Source organism: Mobula birostris, chromosome 7, assembly GCF_030028105.1.
Source record: "Mobula birostris isolate sMobBir1 chromosome 7, sMobBir1.hap1, whole genome shotgun sequence".
In the NCBI taxonomy this organism is placed as follows: domain Eukaryota; kingdom Metazoa; phylum Chordata; class Chondrichthyes; order Myliobatiformes; family Myliobatidae; genus Mobula; species Mobula birostris.
In genome coordinates, this window is record NC_092376.1 from 21,150,527 (window position 1) to 21,172,809 (window position 22,283).

The window sequence follows — 22,283 nt, forward strand, 5'->3', positions numbered from 1 at the left end:
AGACAAGCAAGGTGCAAACTGTCTCATTGATTATTTATAAAACACACGCTGCCTTTATCCAAATGAGGCTTTTGGGAATTTATCTCTGGTCTTGTTTACAAAAAATAACTCTGCCAAATGTAAAAGGAAATTTACCGAAATAATTCGACAAAACAAATATCAGCTCCTTGTGGAGAAATAGGTAGAGCTGTTTGAGCAGCATCCTGAGGAAATTAAGTACCTACACTATACTTGGTCAAAGTGTTCAAAGTAAATTTATTATCAAAGTGCATATATGTCATTATATACAGCCCTGAGATTTGTTTTCTTGCGGGCATACTCAGTAGATCCAAGAACCATAATAGAATCAATGAAAAACCGCACCCACCAAGGTGGACAAAGAACCAATGTGCAAATACAAAAGAAAAAAGTAATGATAATAATAATAATAATAAATACACAATAAATATTGAGAGCGCGAGATGAAGTGTCTTTGAAAGTGAGTCCATATAGGTTGTGGGAACAATTCAGCAATGGGGCAAGTGAAGTTGAGTGAAGTTATCCTCCCTGGTTCAAGAACCTGATGGCTGAGGGGTAATAACTGTTCCTGAAAGTGGTAGTGTGAGTCCTGAGGTTCCTGTACCTTCTTCCTGATGGCAGCAGTGAGAGGAGAGCATGGCCTAGGTGGTGGGGTCCCTGATAATGGATGCTGCTTTTTTGTGACAGTGCTGCGTGTAGATGTGCTCAATGGTGATGAGGGCTTTACCCATGATGGACTGGGTGATATCCATTATTTCTTGTAAGGATTTTCTTTTCAAATGCATTGGTGTTTCCATACCAGGCTGTGATGCAGCCAGACAATTCTCTACCACACAACTGTAGAATTTTGGCAAAGTTTTAGATGTCATGCTGCACCTTTGCAAATCTTTGAGGAAGTCGAGGTGCTGCCAAGCTTTCTTCGTAATTGCACTTATGTGCTGGGCCCAGGACAGACCTTCTGAAATGATAATGCCGAGGAATTTAAAGTTGCTGACCCTCTCCACTTCTGATCTCCCAATGAGGACCGGCTGCTGGGCCTCCAGTTTCCTCCTCCTGATCCAAATCTAGCCAACACTATGACAGTGTTGGTCAAAGTATGCTCAGGTGAATTGGCATGGCTGGTAACATACCAATCAGTTACGGGAGCTCTTTTAAATGCAAATTTCATTTCAAAGATGTCTTGCTGACAGTATGTTCATGCTGCAGATGGAGACCAAGCACCACAAAATTTGCAGTTTTTTGATCATTAAGGAAGCAAAACTACCACTTGAAAATTGTGATCATGTCATTTTTACAGTTTTCTCTTCAAGAAGCAGTTTACGGCGTTCCATTTTATTTTGCCTGCACATCCTTGGATTTGCACTTGGATCCTTGGATTAAGTGGGAATTTCTTTCAAATTGATTTGAAATATAAGATTGTGTATTTTTGTCTGTTTTTTTTTGAACCGATGTTATGTTGATTTGTTTCTTACACCATGTTTTAATCTTCTGGTAAACTTCCTAGTTTTATCCATGCATTCTTTCTTGCTCTTCTCGTATTTGCTAATACCTCAAAGGTTAATATTCGTTAGTTTCAATTGGTCATTTCGACAAGGGAGAAGAATGGTTATGGTAGATGACATGCATTCGTGTACTGGACATTTTAGTATTTGTGATTTAAACAAAGCTACAACGTTAGAACAATTGAACTGTATCTTTTTCACCTTCTCTTTAACCTGGGTGTTCCTGATTTTACTACCACTGCAAAAATTGCCAACTATTCCATTTGGCTAGAGTAAGGACACTGTAAATTGTTCTTTATTTTCCCCATTGGGCAAATCAAAATGTGCCATATTTTACCATTTTCCTCTTTCATCTGTTCCATTAGACAGAGCAACATATTTCTGAGAATTTGGGTAAGTGCTCACATCAGCAGTTCAGGATACATGCTAAAATGAATCGGACCTGTGTCGCTTTGGCATTTTGTTTTACCATTTATGGACAGAAATCAGAACCCTGTGCCTTCTGGCTGTGAGGGACGTTTTAACTCTGGTGCATTGAGGAAAAATCAGGTTTTTGAACTCTGACCGTGATTCTACTCGGAGCTGAAACAATGGAAACTTGTAACATCCATCTGTACTTCCAACTCAGCCTGGGTGAGTACAGTGACTGACGTTAGCTCAGAACACAAAATGCTTCTGAGTTCTATTGGTGAGGGAAAAATAGGGTAGTTTAATGAATAGCAGTTATTCATTCAAAGGAGTGTAACATTGCAATGCTGTGGTACACAGGTACCATTATTTATTGCAAATTTCCATTCTCCCAAGGATCAGATATGGTGCGCTTTCTAGTCTCAGTGATGGAAAAAGACTTACATATAAGAAAAATAAACTGAAGTAAATGATTTAGAAAGAGTTTTTAAAACTGGTTGAATTCTTGTTAGTTTTCACCAAATCGAGTTTTAACAAACCATTTCTGTTTAGAATGAAGAGTTTTGATAAAGTAAATAGGAAGAATATATTTCCATTATTGGGGGCAGGAGAGGGGAGGGCGAGTCAATAAATAGAAGACATAAGTTTATGACCTAGTGGGGAATTAGGTAAAATATTATGAGTTATTATGGTCTGTAATGCATTGGTTAAGATGGCTAGCAATAAAAAAGAGTTATAGCACTAATTTGCACTGTACTAACGGTTATAGTACAAGATTTGTATAAATGCTGAGGATGTAAAATGAAATGAGAAGGATATGATCATTCAAAGAGCTGCCAGAGGAACAATGGACTCAGCGGTCTCCCTCAGGGCTGGGTGGTTTTAAAAAACAAACTTTAAAAGCTAGACAGGAGACAAGAAAAGTCATTGTATATAAAAATTTAGACTGTAGGTGACACCTAAACTTTGTTTTGGAAAAACCAAGAGGGCTTTTCAGGAAGATTACAAAGCACAGATAATGAGTAGATATTCTTATAAATCCTCTTATGTTATCGTATACGATAACAGAAAGTGATGTGCAGTGTTATATCAGGGAGACAATAAGAAAACATGTGTTTTATTCATTACTATTGTAACCTTGTCTTTTTCTACTTACCAATTCTAATATAATTGTTTACATTTAAGTCTGAATATAAACCTGTCACACAAAGATTTTATTTTTGGAGATATGTACTGTATCTCCCATTCACAGTTAGTGTTCTATGAGAAGTACATTCTTGGAAATAGGTTAATTCTAACTATATTTTCATTATTTGCTTATTTTAAGTGGAATAAACCAAGTGTATTTGCACTTAACATAATTTGAAGAATTAACAAATAAAGCTTTCATTTTTCAAATATCTTTACAGTAGAAGTTAGAATATACTTCTCAATGTATTTAAAAAATGTGAAACTTTTTAAAAAAAAGACATACCAATCCACTATCAATCTCTTTCTTTGTGATAAAAACACACCATTATTCAGAATTAAACCGCATTTACAGCAAAAAGAATCATAAACAATGTTTGTTCTAAAGTTGAGTTACATTTTGCTGCTGTTAATTGGTTTTACACTTATAAAACATTTCTCTCATTAATTCTATGCAATAAATTCAATTAAATCTTCCATGCCTCTGGTTGACCACATTTCTAGAACAGTGTTAAGTAGACCTAACTAATGAGCAGAGTTAAAGGAGCCTAACCTGTGAGCATCTGACACAGAAGAGTGGCTGTGAAGGAGGCTGATGGGCTGAATTCACATATTTACCAATAGTAAATAGACTTGAACATCCAATCTTCTGATTCACTCTGTATTATCAGAGTGACCTACTTAATCTATGTTTAACATGTAACGGTGAAAAAAAGTTATTTAACAGTGCTTTGTAAAATAAGTATTTAGCCCCAGCCCTCTGTTCACATGAATGGACATTACAACCAGGGATTTTGTAATTCAAAATTTTATTATCATTTATTCTTATTTTACAAAGTAGCACAACATATCATAGAGCAGGTAGAGTACAGCATATTTACACAGCCATCCCACACGTGGCCAAGTGGTTAAGGCATTCGACTAGCGATCTGAGCCCCAGCCAAGGCAGCGTGTTGTGTCTTTGTGCAAGGCACTTAATCACACAGTGCTCTGCGACGACACTGGTGCCAAGCTGTATGGGTCCTAATGCCCTTCCCTTGGACAACATAAGTGTCGTGGAGAGGGGAGACTTGCAGCATGGGCAACTGCTGGTCTTCCATACAACCTTGTCCAGGGGAGTGAAGATTTTCTAGGCGCAGATCCATGGTCTCGCAAGACTAATGGATGCCTTTAACTCAGCCATCCCATGACAGGAAAACAAATAAAACTTAGAAACAGAAAGAAGTTCTAATTTAAGTTTAAATTAACATACAACCAAAATAGATCCCATGTGTCTTGCACTTTTCCCTCACTGTTAATTCTTCCCAACATGTGTTCATTTGATGAAATCTTAATCATTTCCACAGTCCATTTCTTCACAGTGGGACATATGGGTTTTTTCCAGTTTTGCAATATAATTCTTGCAACTGTGATGAGACCCACCTTTAAAATAGTAAACTTGTCATTGTTTACATTAGGTATGATTGTCCTATCACCCAGGAGACAAAGCCATGGGCATAAGGGCAGTGTGGAACCCAACCAATTCCCCAACAAATCAAGAACTTTACGCCAAAACGGACGAACCATGGAACACTCTGAAATCATGTGAAAATATGTGCCCACCTCATTTTTACATTTCCAGCATGAATTATTATCAACAATTCCCAACCAGGGATTTTGATCAATTTAACTGAGAATTTTTATTTGTGAATCATGTGTTCCTTTTTTTTTCACAGTAGAGCCCCAAAACAGGGAAAATTGTAAAGCACGAAAATCTAAAAAAATCAAAAACTGAAATGTCAGTTGCTCAAAAGTATTCATCCCCCTTTGCTCTGTACTTAGTTGAACCTCCTCTCGCAGATATTACAGCCTGTAGTCTTTTTGAACAAGTCTCTATTAACTTTGCAAGATTTGTCCATTCCTCCATACAAAGTTGCTCAAGCTGTGCCAGGCTAGTTGGGGGGTGGCAGTGCACAACGATCTTGAGGTCTTGTCAGAGATGTTCAATCGGGTTAAAGTCAGGACTCTGACTGGGCCACTCAAGGACATCAATTTTCTTCATTTGAAGCAAGTCCAAGGTTGCTCTCGTAGTGTGCTCTGGGTCGTTGAACTGCTGAAACTTCCTCCCCAGTTGAAGCTTCCTGGCAGAGGTTGGCAGGTTTTTATCCAGGATCTCTCTGCATTTAGCAACATTCATCTTTTCATCAATCCTAACCAGATTTCCAGTCCCTGCTGCTGAAAAGCATCCCCATAGCATGATGCTACCTCCACCATACTTTACAGTAGTAATGATGTTACCTGGCTGATGCACAGTATTAAATTTATGCCACATGTACCGCTGAGTGTTGAGGCCAAAAAGTTCCACTTTAATCTCACCCAACCACAAGAACCTCCTCCATATCTTTCCAGTATCTTCTAAGTGATGCTTTGCAAAGTCTTTACCGGCAAGGATATGCTTTTTTTTTAAGACAAGGATTTGCTTTTTTTTCCCTTGCCACTCTTCCACAAGTACCCTTTTTGTGCAAGGCCTCAGAGATTGTCGAACCATGAACATCATCTGCAGTTGCAGTCACCGACTTCTGCAGCTCATTCAGAGTGACTGTTGCTGTTACAGTAGCCTCTCTTACAAGTGTCATTATTCTCAAGCAACTAAGTTTAGAGGGGTGGCCTGACTTTGACAGTGGGCTGTGGTTCCATATTTTTTCCACATTTTCACGATGGACTGCACTGAGTTTCAAGGTATGTTCAGTGCCTTTGAGACGGTCTTGTACCCTTCCCCTTATTTGTGCTTCTCTATTATCATTTCCCTGACCTGACTTTAGTCTTAATTTTGGTTTGGTCTGTTCAAAATCTACCGTACTGTTGGACCTTAGAAAGAGATGGGGTATTTATTCTCATGAATTAATTGAAAACAGGCGATCCTCCAATTTTCTACATCAACAAATTGGTAAGGTATTATACAATATTGTGCCTGAGAGAAGTTAATGTAGTAATTACAAAGGGGATGAATACTTTTCCAGCCTCACAATTTTTGTTTTTAATTGTTACTAAACTGTTGACAGATTTTGGAATTTTTCTTTTGATCAGACATGATGCACAATGTTTTGTAGATTAGCTCAAAAAATCCGACTTCAATATACAGTATTTTAAATTTAGAAAATGAGCCAGTAAAATGTGAAAGTAGTTGTGGGGGCTGAATAATTTTTCAAGGCACTGTAAAATACTGCAGCATTATTATAGTAAAACTGATGAAAACCATGGGGAGAATAAGAGGTGACCTGATAAAATGTGAGGCATTGATAGATGGGGCTGTGGCTTTTTTTCAGGGGCAGAATTAGCTAATATGAGAGAGCATAATTTTAAGGTGATGAAAGGAATGTGTAGGGGGATTTCAGAGAGAGGTTTTTTTAACACACATGGAATGTGCTCCCAGAGGTAGGGGTTGTAACGAGCAGGCATGTTCACTGGCTTTTGTAAGTGAGACAGAAGACGCTGATTATGAATAAGCACATTATACATTTATTTATAAACAGTAAAACATTCGATCAAACATTGAAGCTGCCCTAAGTTACATAAATTACATTCAGTAACACTGCAAACTCACCAGAAACCTCATTTAGTCTCCCCAAGTTACACAACTACAAAGCTAAACATTCAACAAACAGGTACTTAGCTAAGTGTGCGTGTGAGCCCTCCTGTATCTGCGGTACTCTTTCCCTATGGTTCTTCAGCACAGGTCATGGCCTCGGTGTCAAAATGAATGCCTGGAGACAAAGGAACTCATTTTGAGGACAAAGGAAAGCTCCTTTCCAGGAACCAGACACTAGTGCCGTGGCACACATGGCAACCAAGTCACCCGAGGTCTCTCTGTTTAACAGCACACCCCAATGTGTATGTCCTGGCCTGGTTTAGCTTCCCAAAGGCTTCACTTTGCATTTAGACTCATGGGGTCATAGAACACTACAGCACAGAAACAGCCCATCTGGTCAGTGCCAAATTATTACTCTACCAAGTCCCATCGATGTGCACCCAGACCATCACCCTCCAAACCCTCTCACCCATGTACCCATCCAAATTTAGCGATCCGAGTTAAACTTAATCTAGTATTATTACCTTGCCCACTTTCCCAGTCAATCTACATTCTAAGTTCAAGTTCAAGTTCAATTATCATGCAACCATACATGAATATCCATGATTACAGCAAAATGAAACAGCTTTCCCCTGGAGACAAGGTGCAAAACACAGTAACACCAGTCGCACACAGCACAAGGCACAAATAGCACATATCATTATGATAGCAGTGAACATACAGTCACACACGAAAAATAGATACGGTATAGGCCAAGCCCCCGAGTGACTTGTCTTATGAATTGATGGTACATGGGTGTTATTGGCAAAAACAAGCAGTTTTCAGCAGTCCACAGATGAAGGCATGCTTGCACACACGCACATGATCTAGCTTCTCTTTCACCGAGCAAAAACCGGAGGGCAGCACCAACGGGATTGACCAGCTCTCAACCTAGCGAGGACGCCGCACTACACCACCTCTGGTGTTTCTCCTCTTGGACTGCTGCAACAGGCAAGCCAGCGGCTTGAGGCCTAGTCCTCGCTACAATGAGGCCATGCAGCTCCCCTACTGTCTGTCTCACCGATGAACAAGGAAATGGACATGCAGCATTTTACATTACCAATGTCCAATCCTTAGACAACCTTCTTCACCATCCATAATTCCACCAATTTTGTTGTCATCTGCAAACTTTGTAGATTAGAAAAATTGGAGGTGTATTCAACGGTTGGTGGTAACTGGTGATAGAGCAGATACAATTCATTTTATGTCCATGAACCCTGTGTTCAGGTGTTCTAAACCTTCTGGACCAGTCTATCAACCTACACTTTGTGAAAGGCTTTTGTGAGCTTATAAGTACATTTTTTAAATTATTGGAAATAAAAGGAACATTCTGGAAATTAAAATAGAAAATGCTTGATATGGCCATTGTACTAATGTACTTAAGATATTAGACTGACCTGTTCATTTTCTAACTACAAACTTACTCACTTTGTTCAGTTGTTTCTCCATTTTATATGTAAATAGTAGATGTATGAAGCAATATATTTAGTTACGAGACACAAGTTCTTCTGTGTTGGTTAACAATATTTGTGATACTCTTTAGGGAAAATAATGAACATAAAGCTTCTCTCTATTAATGATACTGTTATTAACACTTGACAAAAACTGAAGGCATAGCAGCTGGGGTAAATAGGCAACAGTAGAATTAAAACAAGCTGAAGATTAGCTAAAACAACAGGAATTCTGCAGATGCTGGAAATTCAAGCAACACACATAAAAGTTGCTGGTGAATGCAGCAGGCCAGGCAGCATCTCTAGGAAGAGGTGCAGTCGACGTTTCAGGCCGAGACCCTTCGTCAGGACTAACTGACGTTTCAGGCCGAGACCCTTCGTCAGGATTAACCAGCAACTTTTATGAAGATTAGCTAAGAGGATTTTGTAACAGAAATAGGACCATACGAATTTCATTATTAAAGTTGCTGGTGAACGCAGCAGGTCAGGCAGCATCTCTAGGAAGAGGTACAGTCGACGTTTCAGGCCGAGATCCTTCGTCAGGACCTCTTCCTAGAGATGCTGCCTGGCCTGCTGCGTTCACCAGCAACTTTGATGTGTGTTGCTTGAATTTCCAGCATCTGCAGAATTCCTGTTGTTTGAATTTCATTATTAATTATTTGCTCTTAAAGATTCTTTTTATGCCATAGTTTTATGGATTTACACACAAATAAATATTAAAAAGCACATTCCTTATCAAACAATTTTTACATATAAGTTTTACATATAATTGTTTTATCAGCAGGATGTTTGTTTGTTTGACCATTACAGTTTACCCCGGACTACTTACACCTTAAAGGCCAATTGGTTTACTGAAAAAGGGTCTCAGCCAGAAACATCAAATGTTTATTCATTTCTATAGTTGCTATCTGACCTGCTAAGTTTCTGCAGCATTTTGTGTCGCTTTGGATTTCCAACAACTGTCGACTTTCTTGTGCTTATATTTTCTCTTTTCCTCGGAAGACACTAAAGGCTGCAATACTGCCCCCTGCTGTCACAATAAGGGACATTTCTCGTCCTACTGAATTCACAACCCATTCAAATATAACAGGCACGCTTCATCTCTCTCCTGCATTATGTGGACCTCCTCTCTTGAATTTTTTTTTTTGTAACTTTCTGTCTTGTTTAAAAACCTCCTCAAAATTGTTCCCTTCAACTAAGCTTTTGGTCCCTCAGAAAAGGCTGGAAACACCAAGCTGCACCTGAGAAATGAGGCTAACATTTCAGGTCAAAGATTCTCATCGAAACTGGAAAAGTGAAAATATTAAAGTGTTTTCAACTTTAAATATTAGCACTGTTTCTCCATGGACAGATGTTGTTTGCTGTTTGTAATTCTTGGCTTTCAGAATCTTAAGTTTTTTTTATTTTCTACTTCTTAAGGTGTTTATTTCCTAAATATCTATGAGTGAAGGGCATATTTCTCCCGTACATTAAAAGTGCTAAATCAACACAATATCTTAGCATTGAACTGGGGACTCAGTGTGTTATGTTTGCCCATATTAAATGTTTAAATGAGCTAATAATGATGTAGCTCTGGCTAATTCCTCATCAACATAGCACAAAAACAGACTGGAGATCTGATTATCTTTATTTGACACATGAACACTAAAACATACAGTGAAATGGGTCATTTGTGTCAAAAGCCAACACAGTCCGAGATATGCCGGGGGATATCCCACAAGTGTCGCTGCACTTCTGGTGCCAACATATCATGCTCACACCTACTAACCATAACTCGTACTGTGTGTCTTTGGAAAGTGGGAGGAAACCAGAGCACCCGGAGGAAACCCACAAGTTAAGGTCACTGTTTAATTGCTGATGAGGAATGTTTCTGCAGCAGGAGGAGGAGAATCAGAAGAAACGAGGGTACAGAATGCACACCGGTTGACGGGTGTTGATGTCCATGTCCACAAGTGGCTTGCTAGTATGATTCTGGACTGGGCTGGCCGAGTCCTGACCTTGATCATTTCTGCCACGTTGAGTTTGAGGCACATTGTGATTGAATTAACACACAGGGTAACCCTGCTTCAGCTGTAATGCATTGATCTTAGTGGCAGATGCCTCTGTTCATAATAACATTGGTAGAAGTAATCACTGTGAGAGTGTGAGCCTTATACAGAGACGAGGAGCAAGAGAGGGTGGTAAGTCTGTGGAATTAATTGCCAGATGGCTGTGAAAGCCAAGTCATTTGAAATGGGGGTTGATAGATTAGGTTCTAGATTAGTAAGGGTTATGAGGAGAATGGTTTTGAGAGAGAAAATAGATCAGCTACGATTGAATTCTAGAGCAGATCCGATGAGCTGAATGGTCTAATTCTGCTTCTATGCCTTATGGTCTTATACTCGATATGCAGAACACAAATTCTCTCTACCAAAGTGCCCCAGTGTACAACATTGCCCTCGGACAATTAAGGACACTATGAGACCCTGAGAAACATGGACCCCCTTGCTGCATCTCAGGAGCCACCGTTCAGTAAATAAAGATATCACTGAGGAAATTCACCATCAGTTTAGCAAGCCCACACAGTGTTGAGCTGTCTGAGGAAAACAGCACTTAAACGCCAAGATCAGGCACGAAACTTTTGGCTTATTGGGCCAGAACTGCTGACTGGATGATCCATCCAGGCTTCTTCCTGAGAGCTCCACTGTGACAGAAGCAGGTCTTCGGCCAATGTCATTCACTCTGTGACTTCCGTGGCTGGGAGCACTGGATAAAATCAAAGCTTTGGACCAGACAACATCCTGGCTGCTAGCACTGAAAACTTGCAACTCAGGCCAAGTCTTCAGTGCAGTTACAACAACGTGGAAAATTGCCCAGGTACATTGTGCATGCAGAGTGCAGGATAAACCCAATCCAGCTAGATACCACCAATTAGTCAACACTTATTCATCAATGCACAGGAATTTCAATCTGATTGCTTTTGGAGAGGCATTTTAAAAACACAAAATTTACACATCTTAGCAGAATTAGATTATGCTGAATGATTACCGAGTTGACAGAGAGAGCTTGTTCTTCTACTGATCTTCTATGCATTCCAAGGGCACGAGAGACTCCAGATGCTGGAAACTGGTGCAATACAAAAAGCGCTTGAGGAAATCAGCAGGTCAAGTGAAATTAGGTTCAGGGCGAGTGTCCTGATGAAGGGGCTTGGCCTGAAATGTCAACTGTTCATTTCCCTCCATAGATGCTGCCTGACCTGGTGAGCTCCTCCAACAAATCATAAATACAAGAGATTCTGCAGGTGCTGGTAATCCACGGTAACACACACACACACACACACAGACACACACAAAATGCTGGAGGGACTCAGCAGGTCAGACAGCATCTATGGAGGGGAATAAGTATAGAACATAGAACAGTACAGCACAGGAACAGGCCTACCAGCCCACAATGTTGTGCTGAACCAGCTAAAAAGCAGATCAAAAACACCCAAACACTAATCCCTCCTACCCACACAATATCCATATCCCTCCATTTTCCTCACATTCATGTGCCCATCTGAATGTCTCTTAAAGGCTTCTAACGTACTGAGCTCTGCCACCATACCAGGCAGCACATTTCAGGCATTCACCACTGTCTGAGTAAAAAACTTACTCCTCACATCCCCTTTGAACCTACCCCTTCTCACCTTCAATGCTCTGGTATTAGACATTTCAACCCTGGGAAACCTTTCATCCTTTTATCAGGACTCTGGAAGCATAGACTGTTCGTTTCTCTCCACAGGGGCTGCCTGAGCCAGCGAATTTCTCCAGCACTTTTTGTTTTCCTCCTATGCATCCCACTACCTCCCCCTTCATTCTCTCCAGTGTTGAAATGTTTCATTTCCGTCTCAAATACTGACCTTTACAATATGTGACCTTTAAAATTGGAGAGTCCATTTCTTGCCTTCCAACCCTCATCTTTTCTTCCTATAAAATCAGATGATGTAAGCCAACTGATACTCTCCAGTCTTTACTATCTGATTTACTTCAATTTCTGCTTTATTGAACATTGCAGCAGATGGCTGTGCAGGCCTAGTCATTGTGTATAACTTAAGCCGAGGTTCTTGATTGGTAAGGGCACCAAAGGTTATGGGGAGATGGCAGGAGAGTGGGGTTGAGAGGGATAATAAATGAGCCATGTTGGAACCACGAAGCAGAATCGATGGGCGAATGTCCCAAATCTCCTCCAATGTCTTACCAATGATCTCACTTTGAGGACTCTTTGTCTTGTTATTTCATGCTCTCATTATTTATTGCTATTTATTTATATTTGCATATGCACAGTTTGTTGTCTTCTATGCTCTACTTGTTCTTTCATTGATCCTGTTTATAGTTACCGTTCTACAGATTTGCTGAGTATGCCCAGAGGAAAATGAATCTCAGGGTTGTACCTGGTGATGTGAATGTACTCCACTAATAAGTTTTACTTTGAACTTCTTTTTTATGGTCCTGGTTAAATTATATGTAATCATTCTAAGCTATCCATCTCCATTTCTTAAAAGTATTCCAACAGTGTGATAGGAAATTAATGAATTTTATAGTAACATTAGTACATAAATTATGGTACTAAACTTTGTGCTACTCTTTTAGCTCTCTTTGCTTTCATTGAATTGGCTGTTGGAGATGAAAAAGAGTTGACAGTGACTGTTGGAGGTGTTGAAACACTTAGCTGCTTAATCTCAAGGCAGCTTCCGTATGATCGCCCTGTGAGCTGGTACTGGACAGCGCTGTACCCAGAATGTAGTGGCTCCACTGGTGGCAAGATACTGGACATTTATCCTGATGGAAGAACAGTATTTGAAGAGGAGTTCAAGGGACGAGTGCTGGTATACCGATCAAGAGTTAAGAAGGGCGATTATTCAATCACTATCAGGGGAATAAAGATACCTGACTCGGGGGAGTTCATCTGTGCTCATGAATATCTCTCTGATGAGAAGAAAGTGAGACTAATGGTGAAACCAGGTATGTATGAGTAGAAGAGAAACAAAATTAGTCAGAAATTCTCAACTGGTTAGTCGGCAGCTTCACAGACAGAAATGGAGTTAACGTTTCAGGTTAGCACCATTCAGCTACAGTATCTGTAGTTATTCAAAGGAATATTCTCAAACATTTCCCTGAAACTTGCCCCTTTATGGTGAGCAGTTTTGTGCTCCTTATCTAAGGAAGACATGCTGGCCTTGTTGGGGTTCCCAAGGAGGTTCACGAGAATGATCCCAGAATGAAAGGGTTAGCGTACAGGGAGCGTTTGATGGCTCTGGGCCTGTAACTCATTGACATAGATGACTGTGGATGCCAAGTCATTGGGTATATTTAAAGGGGAGGCTGATACATTCTTAATTAGTAAGGGTACTGAAAGTTCTGGGGAGAAGGCAGAAGAATGAGATTGAGAGGGATAATAAATTAGCCATGATGGAATGGCGGAGCAAACTCTATGGACGCAAATGGCCTAATTCTTCTCCTACACTATGTTTTATGATCTTCTTGTTTATTGATCCTTAACTTAGCTGAAATGGCAGCCTGGGAGAGTGATGTATGAGATTGCATGACCTAGTTAGTGTACAAGTTATGTATTAATGGGCCTCACTGTTGCTTCATACCCTTCTGGGAATTTGTTCATCTTAAAACATTCTGATGAAAAGTTATCGACCTGAAATATTAACTGTGTTTATTTTCACTCTTGATTAGCTATGAATGGGTTTGAGCTAGATGAGGAGCTTCGATGATGCTGTTTTCTGTAGAAAAGTCACAGTATTAAAAGAAGGGAAAATTAATGTGAAGTACTGTGTAAATGGGAATACGATACAGGGAAAGATCAAAGAAATAGATTGAAATGGGATGGGGGATCAATGAAACACATTCTTTATTCAGTAAGACTTAACTGAAAAGATCCTAAAGGACAGGGCCTGACAAAGATTAGGGTTTATTCGTCCGATCAACGTACATCGAAATATACAATGAAATGCATTGTTCTGTGTTAATGACAAAGACTGGCAAAAAATTTGATCTGTTTTCCCAAGAGGTAAATGTACAAGTTTTATGATTTATAATAGGACTTTGAAAACTGTACAATGTAGGTCTATCAAGTTAATAACTAAAAGAGCTGGAAGGAAAAATGCTGAAAAAAGTACCTTAGTTTAGATATCATTTAGGATCTTGGGACACCGTCAAAAGGTTCAGATGTTGTTCAGACCAAACTTCACAATGGGTAAGAAATGTGATCTAAGTGCCTTTGACTGTGGAATGATTGTTAGTGCCAGATGGGGTGGATTAAGTATCTTAGAAACTGCTGGTCTCCTGGGGCTTCCACTCACAACAGTCTCTAAACTTTACAGAGAATGGTGTGAAAAACAAAAGACATCCAGTGAGCGACAGTTCTGTGGGCAAAAATACTTTGTTAATGAGAGAGGTCAGAGGAGAATGGCAAGCTGACAGGAAGGTGACAGTAACTCAGATACCCACACTTTACAACAGTGGTGTGCAGAAGAACACGTGTTCTTGAGAACATTTGTGGGGCACAATGCATGAATTAAAATATTCCTCATCATGACTCAAGAATAATTATGGTCTTCCAGAGCTTATCTTGATTTTTCAAAGAAAATATTCCAGGCTTTTACATGAAATTTACAATAATTTGGCCCTCCCTGCTTCTAGTACAGGTATTAGTGCAGCTGCTTTTGGGGATGATGAGGAATTAGGTTGCATGATCTACTGTAGAAGCTGGATGTTTTGGAATCATTCTCTAACTTTCTGTCCATTTGTTGATAGGCAAAACACCAATAGGCTGTTTAATGTGAATTATTCAGTTCCTCCTTATCCCAGCTTTTCGCTATGATTCAGGTGTTGAATTCCGAAGTTAAAGAGGAGGAATCGATCCTGTTCCTTAAAGATTTAGTATAATCTTATCTAGAAAACGTCATTTTGGAAGCAGTAATTAGCTACACATGAGGCCTACCTGGTTAGACGCATTATTCAAAGTCAATGCAAACCATATAACTATCATTATGATGTGGTACCTGAGCTAAATGAAAGATTAAAAAGTGTTTAGGTACCCAGGGTGGATAAGAAAGTACTTAGCATGACAGCTTTCGCCGGTCAGGGCTGTAAACGATGTTGAGAGACCACATTTAATGTATGGTGCGCAGTTTTGGTCACCTAACTATAGGAAGGATGCCATTAAGCTGGAAACGGTGCAGAAAAGATTCACAACAATGATATTAGGACTGGTTTACTTGAGCTATAAGGGGAGACTGCATAGGCTAGGCCTTTTTCCTCTGGAGCACAGGAGACTGAGAGATAATTTTATAGGGGTATATAACATCATGAGGGGAAAAGACAGAGAGAATGGTCACAGTTTTTGTCCGAGGGCAGGAGAATCTGAAAGTCGAGGTCACAGATTTAAGGTGAGAGGGGAAAGATTCAAAAGGAGCCTGAGGGGCAACTTTTTCCACACGGAGGATGATGCGTATGTGCAACGACTTTCCAGAGGAAGTGGTAGAGGTGGGTACGAGTAGAATGTTTAAAAATCATTTGGACAGGTATATCAATAGAAAGAAGGATATGGGCCAAATGCAGGCAATTGGGACAAGCTCGACAAGGCAACTTGGTTGGCGTGGATGGGTTGGGCCAGAAGTTTGCACGTTGTATAACTCTGACTTTCACCCCCAATTATATTGGTGGTACAGCAGTAGAAACTGCAAGCAGTTTAAAAGTTTTGAGAGTGCACATCACACACAACCTCTCATGATCCCAGAACCCCCTCCTACACTGTCAAGAAAGCTTAGCAATGCCCTGCGTTCTGAGGATGCTGATGAGAGCTGGACTTTGCACATCCATACTCATGTCATTCTACAGATGTTCAGTAGATAGTATCCTAACAAAATGCATCACTTATGGTATGGAAGCTGCACTGTGGCTGACAGGAAGTGAAAATTGCTCAACACATCACTGACACTAGCCCACCTGCCACCAACGACACATATACACAAATGTGCCAGATAAGGGCCAGTAACATCATGAAGGATCTCACCCACTCTGCTCATGGACTGTTTGTCCCACTCCCATCGGGGAGGAGGCTACGTAGCATCCGCACCAGGACCACCAGACTCAAAAACGGTTACTTTTCCCAAGCAGTAAGGATAATCAACACCTCCACCACTTCTTTATTATTTCCCATCAGACACTTTATGCATAGCCTGCATCACCTTATGGACATACAATCAAGCTGTGTGTAGAAGCTAGCTTATGTATTTATATTTATTTTGTGTTTTATTATTATTATTGTGTTCTTTATCTTTTGTGTTTTTTGTTCTGTATTTGACCCAAAGTAACAGTTATTTCATTCTCCTTACACTTGTGTACAGGGAATTACATAAGCAACCTTGAACGTCTGTTATTTTATACATAATAAAGACATTTTTTTCAGGGTGCTGGTCTAATCTATATCTGAGTGCGGAACCACCTGTTGCATCAATTGGAGACAAAGTTACATTAACCTGCATGTATTGTGGAACGAAATTGGTAACGCCCCGAATAAAATGGCAATATGATGGATTAGCAGTATCAGACACTGGAGTTGTCAGAATTACCAATGGCGGACAATCCCTTGTTATTTCTCATGTGGATCAGGAGCACTTGAAGAAGTATGGATGCAGTATGGCCAAGAAAGAATCTATTGTGACCGAAATATGCCTGAACATAGGTAAGATAAAATGTCCCATTAAGCAAAAGAATGTGCAAAAGGGTATGGGATACCAGAAAACGTGATCAAATTTTCTTCAAATAATGTCATCACACTAAATACCCTTATAAACGTCCACATGAATTTGTGTTATCTAAATCTATAACCCCACCTGGCTCAACCTGACCCCTTTCCTCTCAACTGTCCCTATCACCCGCAACCGATTCTCGTCCAACTCCACACACCCACCTCACCAAGCGTTATCTTCCCATCAACCCCTCCATCCCTTTTCACCTGGTTCCACCAATCCTCATCCTACCTCTCCCTCTGTATACTGGTTGATCCCCCTCTGCGTCACGAGCAGTAAAAAGGGGAGAAGGGGAGAGGGGTCTTGAGCTGAAACACTGAGAATCTCTTTTTCTCCCCACAGGTGCAGCTGGACCTGCTCAGTTTCTCCAGCAGTTTGATTTTGCTTGTGGTTAAACACACTCAATGGTCACTTTATCAAGTACACCTGTGCACCTGCTCTTAATCCAAAATATCTAATCAGCCAATCATGTGGCAGCAACTCAATGACTAAAAGCATGCAGACATGATCAAGAGGTTCAGTTATTCTTCAGACCAAACATGAGACTGGGGAAGAAATGTAGACTAAGTGACTTTGACTGTGGACTGTTGGTGCCAGACTGGGTGGTTTGAGTATCTCAGGAATTGTGAATCTCCTGGGATAGTCGCGTACAACAGTCTCTAGAGTTTAGAGAGAATAGTAGAAAAAACAAAAAAAAATTCCAGTGAGCGGCAGCTCTGTGGGTGATACGGCCTTGCTAATGTGAAAGGTCAGAGGGGAATGGCCAGACTGGTTCAAGCTGACAGGAAGGCGACTGGAACTCAAAAAAACACGCATCACAACAGTGGTGCGTAGAAGTGCATCTCTGAACACACAACACGTTGAACCTTGAAGTGGATGGGTTACAGCAGCAGATGACCATGAGCACAAACTCAGTGGCCAACTTTTTAGGTACAAGAGGTATCTGATGAAGTGCCCACTGAGTGGATATCCATTCAACAGCATATTTGACCTTTGTAAGATGCAGTGAATGTTTAGGCTGTGATGTTACTAGGTTGTACGTTAAATTAAGAAAAGATTTGAAACATTTTGGAGGCATATCAAGTGTAAAAACAATTAACAATATGACTGACTGCATGAGACAATCCTTAAGTTATCATTAACACAATAGAAGCAGATGCCAGGAATCTAGAGAGCATACAAAATACTGGATGGGTCTCAGCATGAAACTCCTCCATGGATGCTGCCTGACCTGTTGAGTTCCTTCAGCATTTTGTGTTTTGCTCTTTGAGTTATTATTAGGAGATATAATTATGTTTAATACCACCATGAAGGATTGGTTGTTACAGGTGGTAATAGTATTGGGAGGAATAAGGTGCAAATATTTATACTGGTGTCAATTCACCCATGAGTACATTCAGTAAATTGACAACAGTTTATTTTTTAATCTTGTTCAAGATATTAATTATTCCTTTACCATTACAGAGACTGATTTTCTAGATACCACCATGTTTGCTGGAGATTATGATTACCCAGCGAGTACACCAATTTCTACTACCACTTCTATATCCACAATAATGTCAACGACCCAAGAGATTACTACTACCATGACACCAGGACCGGAGACCACAAATGCCTCACTGAATACGTGGAATGATTTAGAGTGGATGCAGGACACCTCTCCAGTCACTAGCCCGAAAATACGAAGTTCCCCCGCCACAATAACGGATGCAATAAAAACCGCTGAGACAGCAGATCCGTGGAATGAGGATATAATTCCCGATCAGTTGGGATCGACTGAAAAGCTCTGCCCAGTCACAGTCAACAATGGACGGAGTCAGTTTCCAACATACATGTGCATCATCCTTGGTGGAATTCTCCTGCTTATAATCATCACATTCCTTTGCAAGCGATGCCGAGAAAACTGTAAATGTAAATATTCTCTTTCATGATGTAGGGATTTTAGCATTAATTTGGAATAATTGTCATAGTTGGATATTGTTGAATCATGTCCATTAGCATCAGCTTTTTGCAAAATATAGACCGCAAGACATAGGAGCAGAATTAGGCCATTTAGCCATTGAGTCTGCTCTGCCATTCAGTTCCTTCTCAACCCCATTCTCCTCATAACCTTCGACACCCTTACTAACGTGTCAACCTCCACTTTAAATATATCCAATGTCTTGACCTCCACAGCCATCTGTGACAATGAGTTCCTCAGATACAGCACCCTCTGGCTAAAGAAAGTCCTCCTATCTCTGTTCCAAAGGAACGTCTTTGTATTCTGAGGCTGTGCCCCCGGTCTTAGACGTCCTCATTATTGGAAACAACCTCTCCAGATTCACTCTATGTAGGCCTTTTAACATTTTAAAGGCTTCAATGAAATCCCTCTTCACTCTTCTAAACCCAAGCGAGTACAGGCCCAGAGACTTCAAATGCTCCTCGTACACTAACCCTTTCATTCTGGGATCATTCTCGTGAACCTCCCCTTGGCCCTCTCTAATGCCAGCCCAAATCCTTTCTTAGATGAGGCCCCAAACTGCTCGTAATACTCCGTGTTGTCGTACCAATGTCTTATAAAGGCTTGCTTTTATATTCTAGTCCTCTCAAAATTTATGCTAACGTTGAATTTACCTTCCCTATCAATGACTCAGTTGGCAGGTTAACCTTCAGGAAATCCTGCGTAAGGACTCCCAAGTCCCCTTGCACCTCTTATTTCTAAATTTTCTCCTGAACCAAGGCAAGTAGAATATTACTGCAATTAACTGGTGCAGCCACTACATAAACTGTGGAAAGCATTGGCAAATATGCAAAAATGACCCCTTGACAGTTATACAGCATAGAGGCATGCCTTTCAGCTCAACTACCTACCTGAACTTGTACCAGTTGCCTATATTTGGTCCATATCGCTCTCGGCCTTTTGTATTTAGGTATCTGTCCAAATCTCTTTTAAACATTGTAATTGTATTTGCCTCTACTGCTCCCTCCGGCAGTTTGTTGCAGGTATCGCTCTCTGAGAAAAACACCCCCTCTGGTCCTTTTTATATCTTTCCTTTTCACTCTCATCTTAAATCTAAGCCCTCTGGTTATATTACCAATGCTGGTAATATCCTTGTGAATCTTTTCCGCACCCTTTCCAGATTACTGACATCCTTTCTGTAGCTGGGTGATTAAAGCTTCATATAGAACTCCAAGTATGACTGGTATAACACGTGAAAAAAAATAATTCAGACTTGACCAGGGTTGAACAGCTTGTCAACACAAACTTGGTAAATGTAAGGACTTCCCTTTTAGGGCGAGTGAAAGTGGTGGAGGTCAAAAGTAGAAAAACATATATAAATAGAGGCAACAGAGACTTGTTGGTAGAACTCTTCTGATGTTTTGCCCTCATACTAGCAGAGGTTTCGCAGGAGGTCAAATAACTAGATAACGCACTGTTGCCCTATAGTGACAGATGACACCAAGAACCTATATTGCCATTCAAGCATAGCACTTTATGCAAAGTACAATGTAGGGCCTGTAACATAGTATATATAAGCACAACTGGAAATTTTATTTTATTTTCTCAACATATTTACATAATTAATTAATTAATATATTTTTCTTTTCAAGTATGTTATTGAACCAAATATAATTTAAAACATGGCTGTGGCATATCACGTAGGCATTGGAACTTGTAATTGCCCAAAAAAGTGAGAAATTTAAAATTCTGCAAAAAAAGATCCAGATAACATTAACAATTTATGGGATGGTCATGAAACAGGTGGGAATTTCCACCAAATTCCATTCAGTGTTATACTCATTTTGTTCCCCACCCAGGTTAAATTTTATCCTCCATGCAAGTATTTTACAAAATAGGAATAGTTTAACTATTACCCACCATCAACTTTACAACTCGTTATCAGTATGTCTTATTTGTACAATTTTTCTTTTGCATACAGTACTCGTATTTATCAATCTATATTGTTTTTATATTTATATATAGTTTTACATAAATTCCATTATATTTCTTTTTTTTTAACTTGTAAATGAATCTCAGGATAGTATAGGGTAACATAGATGCTTTTATTAATAAACTTATTTTTTTTATCTGCCATTTTTTTGTTCAATGCTTTAAGAGAAGCATAGCCTTGTAAAACAATGGAAAGTATCAGAAATGTGTACTATTACACATCAAGTGTCTTGCATGACAAAAACATTGAAGAATATACAAATGTTTGTAAAAGAGATGCTTGGTATTTAATGTTTTATTTCTGTTTTAAACAGTTGGAACTCATGATGTGGAACATCACGCAAGGTATAAGCTTATGTGGATTTTGCTTATATATATTCTTGAATAGTTAGAACAGGTTTCAACGAAGAGATCATTTATTGTAGGATCAATTACATGCTGTAATACAAATTTAAAAGGTATGTAGAAAAAGTTCAGAATCTAATCTATTTCCACTTTCTAAAGAGCAAATGGCAAAAGTGCGAATAGTATTGATTCCCAGTCTTTCGGTTGGACTGGCATTTTGCCAAGGTGCCACCTAAGAGGCCAGTGTATTAGGAGCATGGATTGCAAACTGACCACATAGAAAATAGGGAGTGGAATAAAAGGAAATCATGAGAGACGATAAGACATAGGGGCAGAATTAGACCATTTGGCCCATCGAGTCTGCTCCACCATTCCATCATGGCCGATTTATTCTCCCCCTCAACCCCATTTTCCTGCCTTCTCCCTGTAACCTTTGACAGCCTTACTCTTTTAACCTCTTCTTTAAATGACTTGGCCTCCACAGCCACCTGTGGCAATGAATTCCACAGATTCACCACCCTCTGAACAAATTCCTCCTCATCTCTGTTCCAAATGAAAGTCCCTCTATTCTGAGGCTATCCCCTCTGGTCCTAGCCCCCCCCCTCCACTATAGGAAATATCCTCCCCACATCCACTCTGTCTAGGCCTTTCAATATACCATAGGTTTCAGTGACATACCCCCTCATTCTTCTAAACTCCAGCAAGTACAGGAGAGGTTCTGCAGATGCTGAAATAAATGGGTTTTCAGATTGCAGGGATGTAACTAATTGAAGATCTTTTAGATTGGTTCTTTGCCTTCGATTGTGTACTATTCACATTCATGACCTGGAAGAGAGAAAAAGATGTCAGGTTTTCAAGTTTGCCAACTTGAAAATTGATGGAAGGGGAAGTTGTAATGAGGATATTATGATTCTTCAATTGAGCACGATGGTAACATAGTGGTTAACGTGACGCCATTACAGCTTGGGGTGTCGGAGCTTGGAGTCCAATTCTGGCACCGTCTGTAAGGCCTTTGTGTGTTCCCTTCATGATGGCGTCGGTTTCCTCT

General features: G+C 40.0%; 2 long non-coding RNA genes across 2 annotated transcripts in view; both read left to right on the forward strand.

Annotated features, from left to right (window-relative positions):
• LOC140200675 (uncharacterized) overlaps window positions 1-12,829 on the forward strand; it is a 33,180-nt gene extending 20,351 nt beyond the window's left edge. The window contains exon 3 of the long non-coding RNA XR_011886688.1: window positions 12,785-12,829. This is a non-coding gene — a long non-coding RNA (uncharacterized lncRNA). The remainder of the gene's footprint in view (window positions 1-12,784) is intronic.
• A 290-nt stretch (window positions 12,830-13,119) lies between these two features.
• LOC140200676 (uncharacterized) lies at window positions 13,120-18,707 on the forward strand. The gene is made up of 3 exons (XR_011886689.1): window positions 13,120-13,156; window positions 16,617-16,892; window positions 18,424-18,707. It is a non-coding gene; the product is annotated as an uncharacterized lncRNA (long non-coding RNA).
• Window positions 18,708-22,283: the final 3,576 nt, after the last annotated feature.